The sequence below is a fragment of the Lates calcarifer genome, unplaced genomic scaffold (assembly GCF_001640805.2).
Source record: "Lates calcarifer isolate ASB-BC8 unplaced genomic scaffold, TLL_Latcal_v3 _unitig_1746_quiver_3062, whole genome shotgun sequence".
Lineage (NCBI taxonomy): Eukaryota > Metazoa > Chordata > Actinopteri > Centropomidae > Lates > Lates calcarifer.
In genome coordinates, this window is record NW_026115733.1 from 1 (window position 1) to 11,433 (window position 11,433).

The window sequence follows — 11,433 nt, forward strand, 5'->3', positions numbered from 1 at the left end:
CCAGAGCCGCGCCACCACCCCCAAACTCGGCGTGGCCTCAGGGGGAGCGGGGCGGTCTGCCTCCCCCCCTGGTGGTCCTGGAGGGGGAGGTGGGAGGAGGGAGGGACGGGGAGAAGACGCCGCGGGGGAAGTCGAGGAAAGGGGGTCCCTGAAGGTCCGGCTCAGCAAACTGTTCAGGACCAAGAGCTCCAGCGGGGGGTCGGGGGGCTCCTGGACAAGAGGCCGTCCCTGGCCTCGTCCACCTCGTCCGGGGAAGTCTGCTGGACGTGTGGGGGTCGACCTGCAGCAACATGGAGCAGGACAGCAGCAGGTAAGAGGCCCGCGGGGGGGGGGGGGGCTTATTGCCATGACAACAGGTAAACACTGACCTGAGAGCAGCTGTGATGGATACAGACAGGTGATCAGGGACTGATCAGTTAAAGGTTCGTTTAGATCAATCGATCAAACATTCAGATTTTCTCTGTTTTACATTTTTGAAACTGAAAATGTTTCAGTTTAGACTTTGAACAAACGACTCATTCAACTGATTAATCCAGAATCATTATTATTGATTATTATTGAACGCTGATCATTTGGTGTAACTTCACACAGCTGTGGATGGAAATAAACTGCTGTTCACTGGCTTCAAGACTGAACCATCAAACGTCTGTTCAGTGGTCGCTCTGACAGGAAGTGAAACCGAGCTGTAAACATCAGACTGACGACTCACTTATAAACCACATGTGCAGCAGCAGGTGGAAAAGCAGAGTTCTTATTTCTGAAAATGGAAAGTCGTGTTTCTCTTCATGTGAAAAGCGACTTGTTGGTGCCACAGTTTGATCTGGTGTTGAATCTGCAGACGTCTGCTCAGAGTCAGAGCTCACCATGGCTCCGACTCACTGAGTAAATGATTCACTGCATCTCTGTTTATGGGAGAAGAAGATCTTCATCCTCAGTCTGACAGTGAAACAGCTTTAGGTTCAGACGACCTCCTGACCTCTGATCAGCTGACTGAGTCCGTCTCTCTCGACCGACTGAAACTCCTCGTTTCATTTCTAACGAAGCAGCTGAAACTGAAGACTCGCTGAACTCAGACTGTTAGCTTAGCAACATGGCTACAAACAACCCACAATGCAACACTCTAACAGACTGTTTCACTCTAACAGACTGTTCACTCTAACAGACTGTTTCATTACATTACAGCCAGTTTGGTTCCTTTGTTTGCAGAAAAAGAGACTAACTGTAAGAACGACTGGACTCAGATCTCAGGTTGTTTTCCGTCTTTCTTCATTAGATGAATCCTCAGGTGTGTTTGAGTGTTTCCTCCTCTGACAGAGTTAAACTCTGTGGCAGGACGTCCTGCTCTGCACTCAGACGCTCTCACCATTATTTAGGTAACTCTGGGTCTGTTCATGTATCTGCATCTCACAGAGAAGTGCTGGATTGTCACGTCAGTAACGCAGTGCAGTGCATTATGGGCCCTTTGTTCACACAGGTGCGACGGACAGAGAGTAGACGGACAGATTAAAAAGTGACACGTATCTGATTTCACCTCTGAATGACTCAGAACAGTTTAGGTCAAAGATGTGGAGATATTAAAGATCACAAATCAACGAAGAAGAGCTGACCGTGTTTGAAGACGTGACGGACAGCAGCTGGTCAAAAAGAATCGTTCAGAGGTGGTTTTTAAAGACAGAACCAGGATCTCCTGTCCTGTCTCCTGAGTCCTGGTTCGTCTCAGACGCTCTCAGTCTCAGAGTGTGTTGGAGTTTGATGTTTCTGAATGTTTCAGGTGAAAATCTGAAGCAGTGATTTCTCTCCAACCAGACATTTGCAGACGTCAGTTTCCTGTTCTGGTCTCAGGTCAGAGTTTAACTCACATTAAACTTCAGAGGACTTTTTTTTTTTGGTATCTGTCGTCATGGTGATGATCATCCTCACTGCTCAGCAGAGAGAGACGAGGCGTTGCTGCCATGGCGACGGCATTGTTTCCACAGCTCAGTGTGAACAGATCACTGAGAGTTAACGTCTGAGTCCTGAACAAACACTCTCAGGTGTCAGGTGTGTCATCAGGTGTGTCATCAGGTGTGTCATCAATCACTTACTCACTTGCTCTCAGTTTAACCTCTGATGTCTCCCATCAGGCTGCAGGTGTCCAGACCTCACAGTGCCTTCTCTCCGGTGCCCTTCAGTCCTGCTTTCACTGGTACGTCTGAATATAAGTTACTGTGTCTGTGTGTGTGAGAGCTATTTTTACCTGACTCTGTTACTCTGTAACTCTGTGACTCTGTGACTGTAACTCTGTGACTCTCTGACTGTGACTCTGTGACTGTGACTCTCTGACTGTGACTCTGTGACTCTGTGACTGTGACTGTGACTCTGTGACTCTCCTGTGACTCTGTGACTGCTGTGACTGTGACTGTGACTCTGTGACTGTAACTCTGTACTCTGTGACTCTGTGACTGTGACTCTCTGACTGTAACTCTGTGACTCTCTGTGACTCTCTCTGTCTGTGACTCTGTGACTGTGACTCTCTGACTCTGTGACTGTGACTCTGACTCTCTGACTCTGTGACTGTGACTCTCTGACTCTGTGGCTGTGACTCTGTGACTCTGTGACTGACTCTGTGACTCTCTGACTCTGTGACTGTAACTCTGTGACTCTCTGACTGTGACTCTGTGACTGTGACTCTGACTGTGACTCTGTGACTCTGTGACTGTACTCTCTCTCTGACTCTGTGACTGTGACTCTCTGACTCTGTGACTGTGACTCTCTGACTCTCTGACTGTGACTCTCTGACTCTGTGGCTGTGACTCTGTGACTTTGTGACTGTGACTCTCTGACTCTGTGACTGTAACTCTGTAACTCTGTGACTGTGACTCTGTGACTCTGTGACTGTGATTCTGTGACTCTGTGACTGGGTGTTTCGTCTCAGGAGGTTTTTCAGAGTCGAGGTTCAGGTTTCTGTTCTGCAGAGGAGTCTGTGTTCATGGGTCAGGTCCTGGTCTCAGTGGAATCAGACTGCAGGTCCAGGTTGTTAGTTTCACACCTGGTCTTGGTTCTGCTGGAGGACTCAGGTAGAAACCCAGGATTGTGGTTCAGGTTTCTGATGATGCTCAGTCAGTAAAAGAAAGATGGAGGACACAGTCTGATCCGGTCCACATCACAGAGTGGTGTTTGAACTCCAGTAGAACCCAAACTATCAGGAAACAGGACAGACCTGCAGAGACCCGGATGACCTGTACAGAACCTGGTTCTGATCATGTGGACTGAATAAGCAGGTTTCTGTGGATAACATGAAGTTCTGGTTCCAGTTCTCTGCTCCAGCTCATCTTCTTCTTCTGATTAAATGACGTCTGTTTCTTCTTTCTGTTTCTAAAAGCTGCTGCTGCTCTAACATTTCTACTGTTCTCTGCTCTAACACCTCCTGCTCCTCCCTCCTCCTCTCGCCTCCTCTCTCCTCCTCTTCTCCTCTCTCCTCCTCCTCTCTCCTCCTCTCTCTCCTCCTCCTCCTCCTCCTCCTCTCTCCTCCTCCTCCTCCTCTCTCTGTGTGTCCAGGTGAGACGGTGTCTCTGGTTGATGTGGATATTTCTCGGAGGGGGGGGAACTCTCTTCACCCCCCGACTCCTCCTCCCCCGCCCAGACGGAGCCTCAGTCTGCTCGGTACTCCTCCTCCTCCTCCTCCTCCTCTGCCTCTGCTTTCTGTTTTCACCTCCTCTGTTTGTGTCTGTGCTGCTTCCTGTGTGGTCATGTGACTGAGGTCATGTGACTCTGTGTGTCCTCAGATGATTTCGGGGGTCCTCCTCAGCAGCAGGGTCCGTTCCTGGAGCGCGGCGTCGGGGCGTCGATGCAGTCTCTGCCCCCCCGACCTCTGGCCCTGCCCCCCCCCCTGAGCACCATCCAACACAGCCTGAGCCTCAATGGTGACACATACACACACACACACACACACACACACACGTACACACACACACACACACTCTCCCCCCTCACCTGTGGACAGGTGAGTCTGACTCTGTCTCTGTCCTCAGACACCTTCCTCAGAGGTCTCCCTCGGCCCGTCCCTCTGCGTCCTGACGGTCAGCACCTCCCACCCAGACTCGCTGCCCGCTGTCCCCTCAGTCGACCCGACGCCAAGCAGCTTCGCCACCAGCCTCAGAGAACTGGAGAAGGTGGGGGCCACGCTCAGTTATGAGGGGGGGGGGGGGGACAGACACAGGAAGTTTAATCAGAATAAATCAAGAGAAGAAGACGTGTTGTCAGCTTAGAGAAGAAACTCAATAATAAACTTTATTAACAATGACAAATATAAAACAATAAACAGCTGAAGTGAATGAACATAACAGATCATGAAACTGATCTGAGTATTGATCAGTATCAGGAGGAGGAGGAGTCACAGACTTCCTGTTTCCTGTTTCAGCTGTTTAACTGATTAACAACTGAAACTACTGTGTGTGTGTGTGTGGTGTGTGTGTGTGTGTGTGTTCAGTGTGGGTGGTACTGGGGGACCGATGAACTGGGAGGACGCTGAGATGAAGCTGAAGGGGAAACCTGACGGGTCGTTCCTGGTCCGGGACAGTTCAGATCCACGATACATCCTGAGTCTGAGCTTCAGGTCCCAGGGAGTCACACACCACACACGCATGGAGCACTACAGAGGTAACACACACACACACAGAGGTAACACACACACACAGAGGTAACACACACACACACACACACAGAGGTAACACACACACACCACACACCACAGAGGTAACACACCACACACACACACAGAGGTAACACACACACACAGAGGTAACACACACACACACACACACACCACACACACACAGAGGTAAACACACACACACACACACACACACACACACACACACACACACACACACACACACACACACACACACACACACACACACACACACACAGAGGTAACACACACACACACACAGAGGTACACACACACACAACACACACACACACACACAGAGGTAACACACACACACACAGAGTAACACACACACACACACACACACACACACACAGAGGTAACACACACACACAGGACAAAGATAAAAATCTCTCCTCCTCTCCTCTCTCCTCTCCTCCTCCTCCCCTCCTCCTCCTGCTCTGCTCCTCCTCCTGTCCTCCTGCTCTCCTCCTCCTCTCTCCTCTCCTCCTCCTCATCTCTCTCCTCTCCTCCTCCTCCTCCTCCTCCTCCTCCTCTCCCTCCTCTCCTCTCCTCCTCTCCTCCTCTCCTCTCTCCTCCTCCTCCTCCCTCTCCTCCTTCCTCCTCTCTCCTCCTCTCCTCCTCCTCTCCTCCTCTCTCTCCTCCTCTCCCTCCTCCCTCCTCTCCCTCCTCTCCTCCTCCTCTCCTCCTCTCCTCCTCCTCCTCTCTCCTCCTCCTCCTCTCTCTCCTCCTCTCCTCCTTCTCTCCTCCTCTCCTCCTCCTCCCTCCTCCTCCTCCTCCTCCTCCTCTCCTTCCTCCTCCTCCTCTCCTCCTCCCTCCTCCTCCTCTCCTCTCTTCCTCCTCTCCTCTCCTCCTCTCCTCCTCTCTCTCCTCCTCCTCCTCCTCAGGTACGTTCAGTCTGTGGTGTCATCCTAAGTTTGAGGATCGTTGTCACTCTGTGGTGGAGTTCATAGAGAGAGCCATCATGCACTCCAAGAATGGGAAGTTCCTCTACTTCCTGCGCTCCAGAGTCCCCTGGTAACTCACCGACCAATCAGCTGTCAGTGTCACCTCAGCTGTCTGTGTTCAGACCAATCAGCTGTCAGTGTCTGTGTTTCAGGTCTGCCTCCGACCCCGGTCCAGCTCCTGTACCCGGTCTCCAGGTTCAGCAGCGTTAAATCTCTGCAGCATCTCTGGCCGCTTCTGCATCAGACAGCTGGTCCGTATAGACCACATCCAGGAGCTGCCGCTGCCCACGTGAGTCCACCTCCCCCAGACCCTGAACCCTGAACCTCTCTATATATCTCTACCAGACTCCATTGACAAAAACAGGGATTTAACCAGGAGCTGCTGGAATACCAGTGCCTCCATCTGTTTCTGGTCTCTTTTACTGTTGTTGTTGATTTGTTGTCTCTCTCCTCAGGCCTCTGATCGCCTACCTGAGGAAGTTTTATTACTACGACCCCGAGGAGGAGATCAACCCGACACTGAAGGAGCGAGGACCAGAGCCAAGCAGCCAGCCGGGGGTCGAGTCCCAAACGTAGCACTGGAGCCCGAGAGGACGGCGTGAGTCAGAAACTGTAACGACTCGTCTTTAACATACGACAGACTGATTCACTGCAGTAACACGTTTCTCTTCTCCTCCCTGCAGTTATTTTCCCTTCTTTATTTTGTTCCTCGTGTTTTTCGATCAAACATTCGAACTGGTCTCACAGACTGCAGCCAATCAGCTCCCTCCGCTCAGTCCTGTATCCGGGCCGGAGTTTCAGATGATCCGCCCTCCTCCGGGGCTCTCTGATTGGCTCACGGGGAGTCGACACTGGTGTGTGTGTGGAGGGGAGGGGGGCAGGGGATGTGGAGACTCCGCCTCTCTTCTGATGTCATCACTGAGCAGCCAGACTTAAGGAAATGTCACCGTTAGCGACGACGACGACGCTAAAAATCTCTAAAAGAAACAAACAAAGAAGTTCAGTGTGAGGAGAGAAACATTCAGTCGCCTCCAGGATCCTCCGACCTCCAACACCTGAAAACAACTTCACAGCTGTAACTCTGGAGGTCTTTGTCAGTCCACGTTCATTAGGTCTGAACCAGGTCTGAGTCCAGTTCACCAACGTTACGGGAACCAGCTTAAACACAGTTTTAACTTGAAGTCCCATGATGGAGGATCAGAGCCACTGTTGGAGAAAAAGTTATTAAATCAGGAATTAAGTCATAACATTAGAGGAAAACTGTCATTATATTCAGTGGGGCCTGAACCCGACTCAGATTTGGGTCTTCGATGCGACTGTTCGGGAGGTAGAGACTCAGACAATAACGGCTTCACAGGATTGTGGATTTGTCCCAGTAGATGAGGATCAGTTACAGATCCAACTAAATGAGTTAAATCCGCCTTTAGCTCCTTTTCTCACCTCAGCCAGGTATTAACTCCACCACTTCCTGTGACCGTTGTTTCAAATTAAAAGCCCTGCAGAGTCCTATAATTACAAATTCATAACTTTGCAGCGGTGACAATAATTAAATAATCCTCCTGCTCCATGTCTCTCCTGTCGGGCTGCGGACTCTGTCAGTCTGTTTAACTCTCTCTAACTCCGGTAGTTTTCTCTTTAGCTGTGAACCTCTCAGCAGGTAGAACTCACCTGAGGACGACAGGAACGAGTCGCTCTGCTTTCATCAGGTCTCCATCACTGTTCTGGTTTGTTCATTTTAAGACCAGGCTCAGTAAAGTGAAGTGAAAGTTGTATCAGGGACTCTCTGATGCACTGATGCAAGGTTCCTGTGAGAACAAACTTATTGAAGCTCTGAGCTTTAACAGAGAAGTTAAACATGGAGTTAGTTTTATTAATCGTTAAATAATTCATCAGTGTTTTATTTGTTGGGTCAGATTCCTTCAGTGTTCAGGAGGTTTTTATCAGGAGCTGAATTTTCCTCAGACGTCTCCTCATCTTTAAAACAAACAGACCAGCTGATTACAACCAGAATGAAACAGGTTCATGTTAAAAATCAGTTATTTTGATGGTATTCTGCAGACACAGGACGTCAGGAGGAGCTGTTTCCTCGTTTCTCTGATAACGTCAGATCCAATCAGTTCAACTCCATCGCCTGGTCAAAGGTTACAGATAAAGTGACAGAGACTTTGGTTGAGAGAAGACTCCAGAGTTAGACTCCAGTGATTTGATTTCTTTATATCCTGTGATTATTTTTAACGTAACATTGGCTCTGATCCTCCGTCGCATCAGACAAACAACTTCAGCTCCAACAAAACAAAACTTCAGTCAGAGGGAAATCAGCACAGAACTGTTATCCTCAGGATGACCATGGAGACTGACTAAAAGCTCTTCACAGACGTCACCTCAGTAAATTTGAATGGTTCAGCAGGAACACATCAGGTCATGTGGATTGTTTCTGAGAACAGATGAGACCGTGGACTGAGAAAGACCTCGACATCTGAACATCGTCTCTCAGCTCAGTGTTGGAGAAACTTCATGAAGCTCGTGTCTTTAACAAAAAGTTCTGTTTACACCAACATGTTGAACAGTTGATAAAACTCTCTCCTCACCAGGTTTGTTCAGGTCTGACCTTTGACCTGGTCTGTGTTGATGTTTAGCTGATGAAGACAGTGTGAAACAGTCAAAATCTCCAGAACTGAATGAACCCTGTGGTGAGGATGTTTTATAAACTGCTGAACAGTTTTAATTTATTCATCAGTGTTTGTTCTGATTCAGCTGTTTGATGTTTGATGACCTGTCACCTGCTGTACAGCTCCACACGGGACCATTTAACCTTACACAACTTTTATGTAGCAGTAACAGTTAAACTGGATTTCAGGACGAGGATCAGTTTAGGTTTTGGTCTGTTTTGATGGATGAAGTTCAGTGTTCGTCTCTCAGGTCTGACAAGACTAAACAACTCAGTAGAGCTCTGCAGGACTGATCCTGAAACCAGGAAGTAAGTTAGCATGTTAGCACTTCCTGTTCCCTCGTCCCAGAGTCAGTGTTTTTCTGGTTAAATGTCTGAAATAAGGTCTGTGGTTTTAACACAAGCTCAAGACGTTTTCAGGTTTTATTCTCCAACATAAAATGGGTCAGTAAATCCCCCACTCCTGATGTTTGAAGCTTTTACGTGTCTTAAAAAAGGCGGTTGCTAACGAGTGTCTAAATGAGACTACAGAGGTTGTCGGGGACGTTAACATGAAAACCCAGCTACTCACCAGTCCACCTTTACAGCCTCGTTGTGTTTCTACTCACGCTCTTTCAAACTCTCCACTAACTTTCTAAGAAGAAAGGCTTTTGTAGAAGAGCTCAGAGCTAAATGAAATGACCAGTTGGAAGCTTAGTGGTGGAGACGTTGACGTCATGGGACCGTAGTGTAGTTGGTTTATAGCCTAACATTAGCTTCTTACTTCTGGAGGTTGGATTTAGGCTTCAAACATCAGAACAGTGGTGTTCATCTGTGAAGATGATCTGATCAACTAAACCTGAAGGATCAGAAACTTTAGCTGCTCACAGTTGATTTTCTGTGGAGGAACCAGGCTGAAGCTAACTTCAGGGCTGGACTACAGAAACCCATCATCACTGCAGAGCTCTATTGACACTGTAGCCTGATGTTTACTTCTCTACAAGTCTTAACTACATCAGCTGTGACTGGACGGCTCCTATCTGTCTCTCTGTGGTCGTACGGCAGTGTCACAGAAACTCCACCACCACCTGGTGTTCAGGAGGTGTAACTGCACAGCTAGACGTATGAACCAGCCTTTGATCAGATGTTAATGACCTGGGAGACGAGTCAGTGATGACAATCTGTCAGAATCATTATTGTGAAGTTGGAATATCCAGTTTGTTTACATTTTATTGATGCACTTTCTCCAGGATCATGTTGCTGAACTGAGCGGTCAGAGGAACATTGACCTGTGTTTTTGTCTGGATTCAGAGAATCTGAACGTGAACACGAGCTGTACTTTTTAGGTGGAAACCTTTAGATCCAGTGATTCTAATGTGTTTTTATTTTCATTAGTTTATTCTGAGGAATCTTTCATCCTCAGATATCAGAGTTGGAGGAACTGAAATCCAGAGTCTCTGAGAACTCGTGAACTAGTTTGTTTGACCAGATCTGAAATCACCTAAAGCTGCAAACAGACTCAAAGACAAGGTGAAAGTCCTGAGAGAGCACACCTGACCAAGGTCGTCAGAAGTTTTTTAACGTGGTGATAAGAAACTAAAATATATCCTCAGGTCTGGTCTGATTCTTGAATCTAAAACAGCACAGACCTAAAGAAAAGCAGTTCATGTTCATGTGCATGATGAGAATCAGATGAACCACAGGAGCAGCTTCAGTTAAACCAGAGTGAAGTTTGTGCAGCTGTAAAAACTGACGATGCCTCAGTCGTTGGTTTTAGTTTAGTTTCTGTTTTGTTGCCAAGGATTCGTCAGGTTGTTGTTCGGTGTACAGGAGGAAACACAGGATCCTGGAGGCGACCGGCGCTCCGACCGCTGGTGGCAGTATTACCAAAAAATAACAGGAGGTGGAGGAGGTGGAGGTGGTGGAGGTGGTAGTTTACCGTGACGACTACTGAACAACGTTACCTTGACGATGTTTCACTGGAAAGAGCCGGTGTTTTTGGAGTATTACTGGTTCGGACACTGGTTCTGTCCCAGCAGAGACTGGGAACACTGGAGACACTGGGACCTGAGCACCGGGGGGGGGGGGGGGGGGGACTTCCATGATGTCAAAACAAGTGAAGGGAGGGGTGAGGGGGGGGGCACAGATGAGTCTTATCACTGCACACTGAAGGACTGGAGAGCTGCTGACTGGAAGATGAGATGTTTTTTTTTTGGTGTGGACAAACTGTGAAGGAGTTAATGTGTCATCTCTGGTGCGAAGCGGCCATTTTGTGCAGTCACCTGTTAATAAAACAGTGTGGGCGGGGCTTACGTTGGTCTGCAGGTGCAGCTTCTTTCTGTCTCAACCTGAAATATCTCCAGTACAAAACAAAACAATCTCTACAACACAAGCTGCTAAAAATGTAGATTTATATAAATTATTTGTGGAAATTTGGCAGGTTTATTGCACAAAGAACAAAGAGTTTTTACTCTGAATCTTTAGTCTGAGGGAAGAGTTTGATCTGAGCTCGGTGGAGGAACCGCTGGTTAAAGATGGCCGACACCTGGACCCTCCTTCACAATACGACTCCAGTGACTTTTATCCTCGACTGAAAGATGTTGTCATTTTACTGTCGACATTAAAAACTGTAAAAATTAAGAACTGCCTTCAGACGGCTGCAGGTCCAGGATCAGCTTCATGTTAGTCGTCAGTCACCACAGAGAGAGAAACCAACAGCTTCAGTTTAACAACAGGCAGAGTTACAGTGTCAGAGAGTTGATGTTTAAATCTGTTGTCATATAAAACACATTCATGTTCTGACACAGGTTTAAGATTCAGATCCAAATCAAACTCAAAGTGAAATAAAGAAGGTGTGAATATTTGTACTGCAGTTGAAGTGAGGAGTCGGAGCAAAGACTGCTGTGGTTTTATAAGCAGCTCTGCAGTCAGCCAGCAGGGGCGACAGATGTTTGGGCTTCACTCGTCATATTGACAGCGAAACACAACAGGTGAGAGGTGCAGGGATGTGACCCTGTGTTTGTGTGTGTGTGTTTGTGTGTGTTTATCAGCCTGTTGCGTCATTGAAGGTCGATGACCTTTACAGGAAGTCCTCAGTTTACTCACAAACTCAGCTCCTGCTAACACACACACACACACACACACACACACACACACACACACACACA

The 11,433-nt window shown here is 48.1% G+C and overlaps 1 pseudogene; it reads left to right on the forward strand.

Annotated features, from left to right (window-relative positions):
- Positions 1 to 4: 4 nt before the first annotated feature.
- On the forward strand, positions 5 to 6,484 carry LOC108890353 (suppressor of cytokine signaling 7-like; annotated as a pseudogene).
- Positions 6,485 to 11,433: the final 4,949 nt, after the last annotated feature.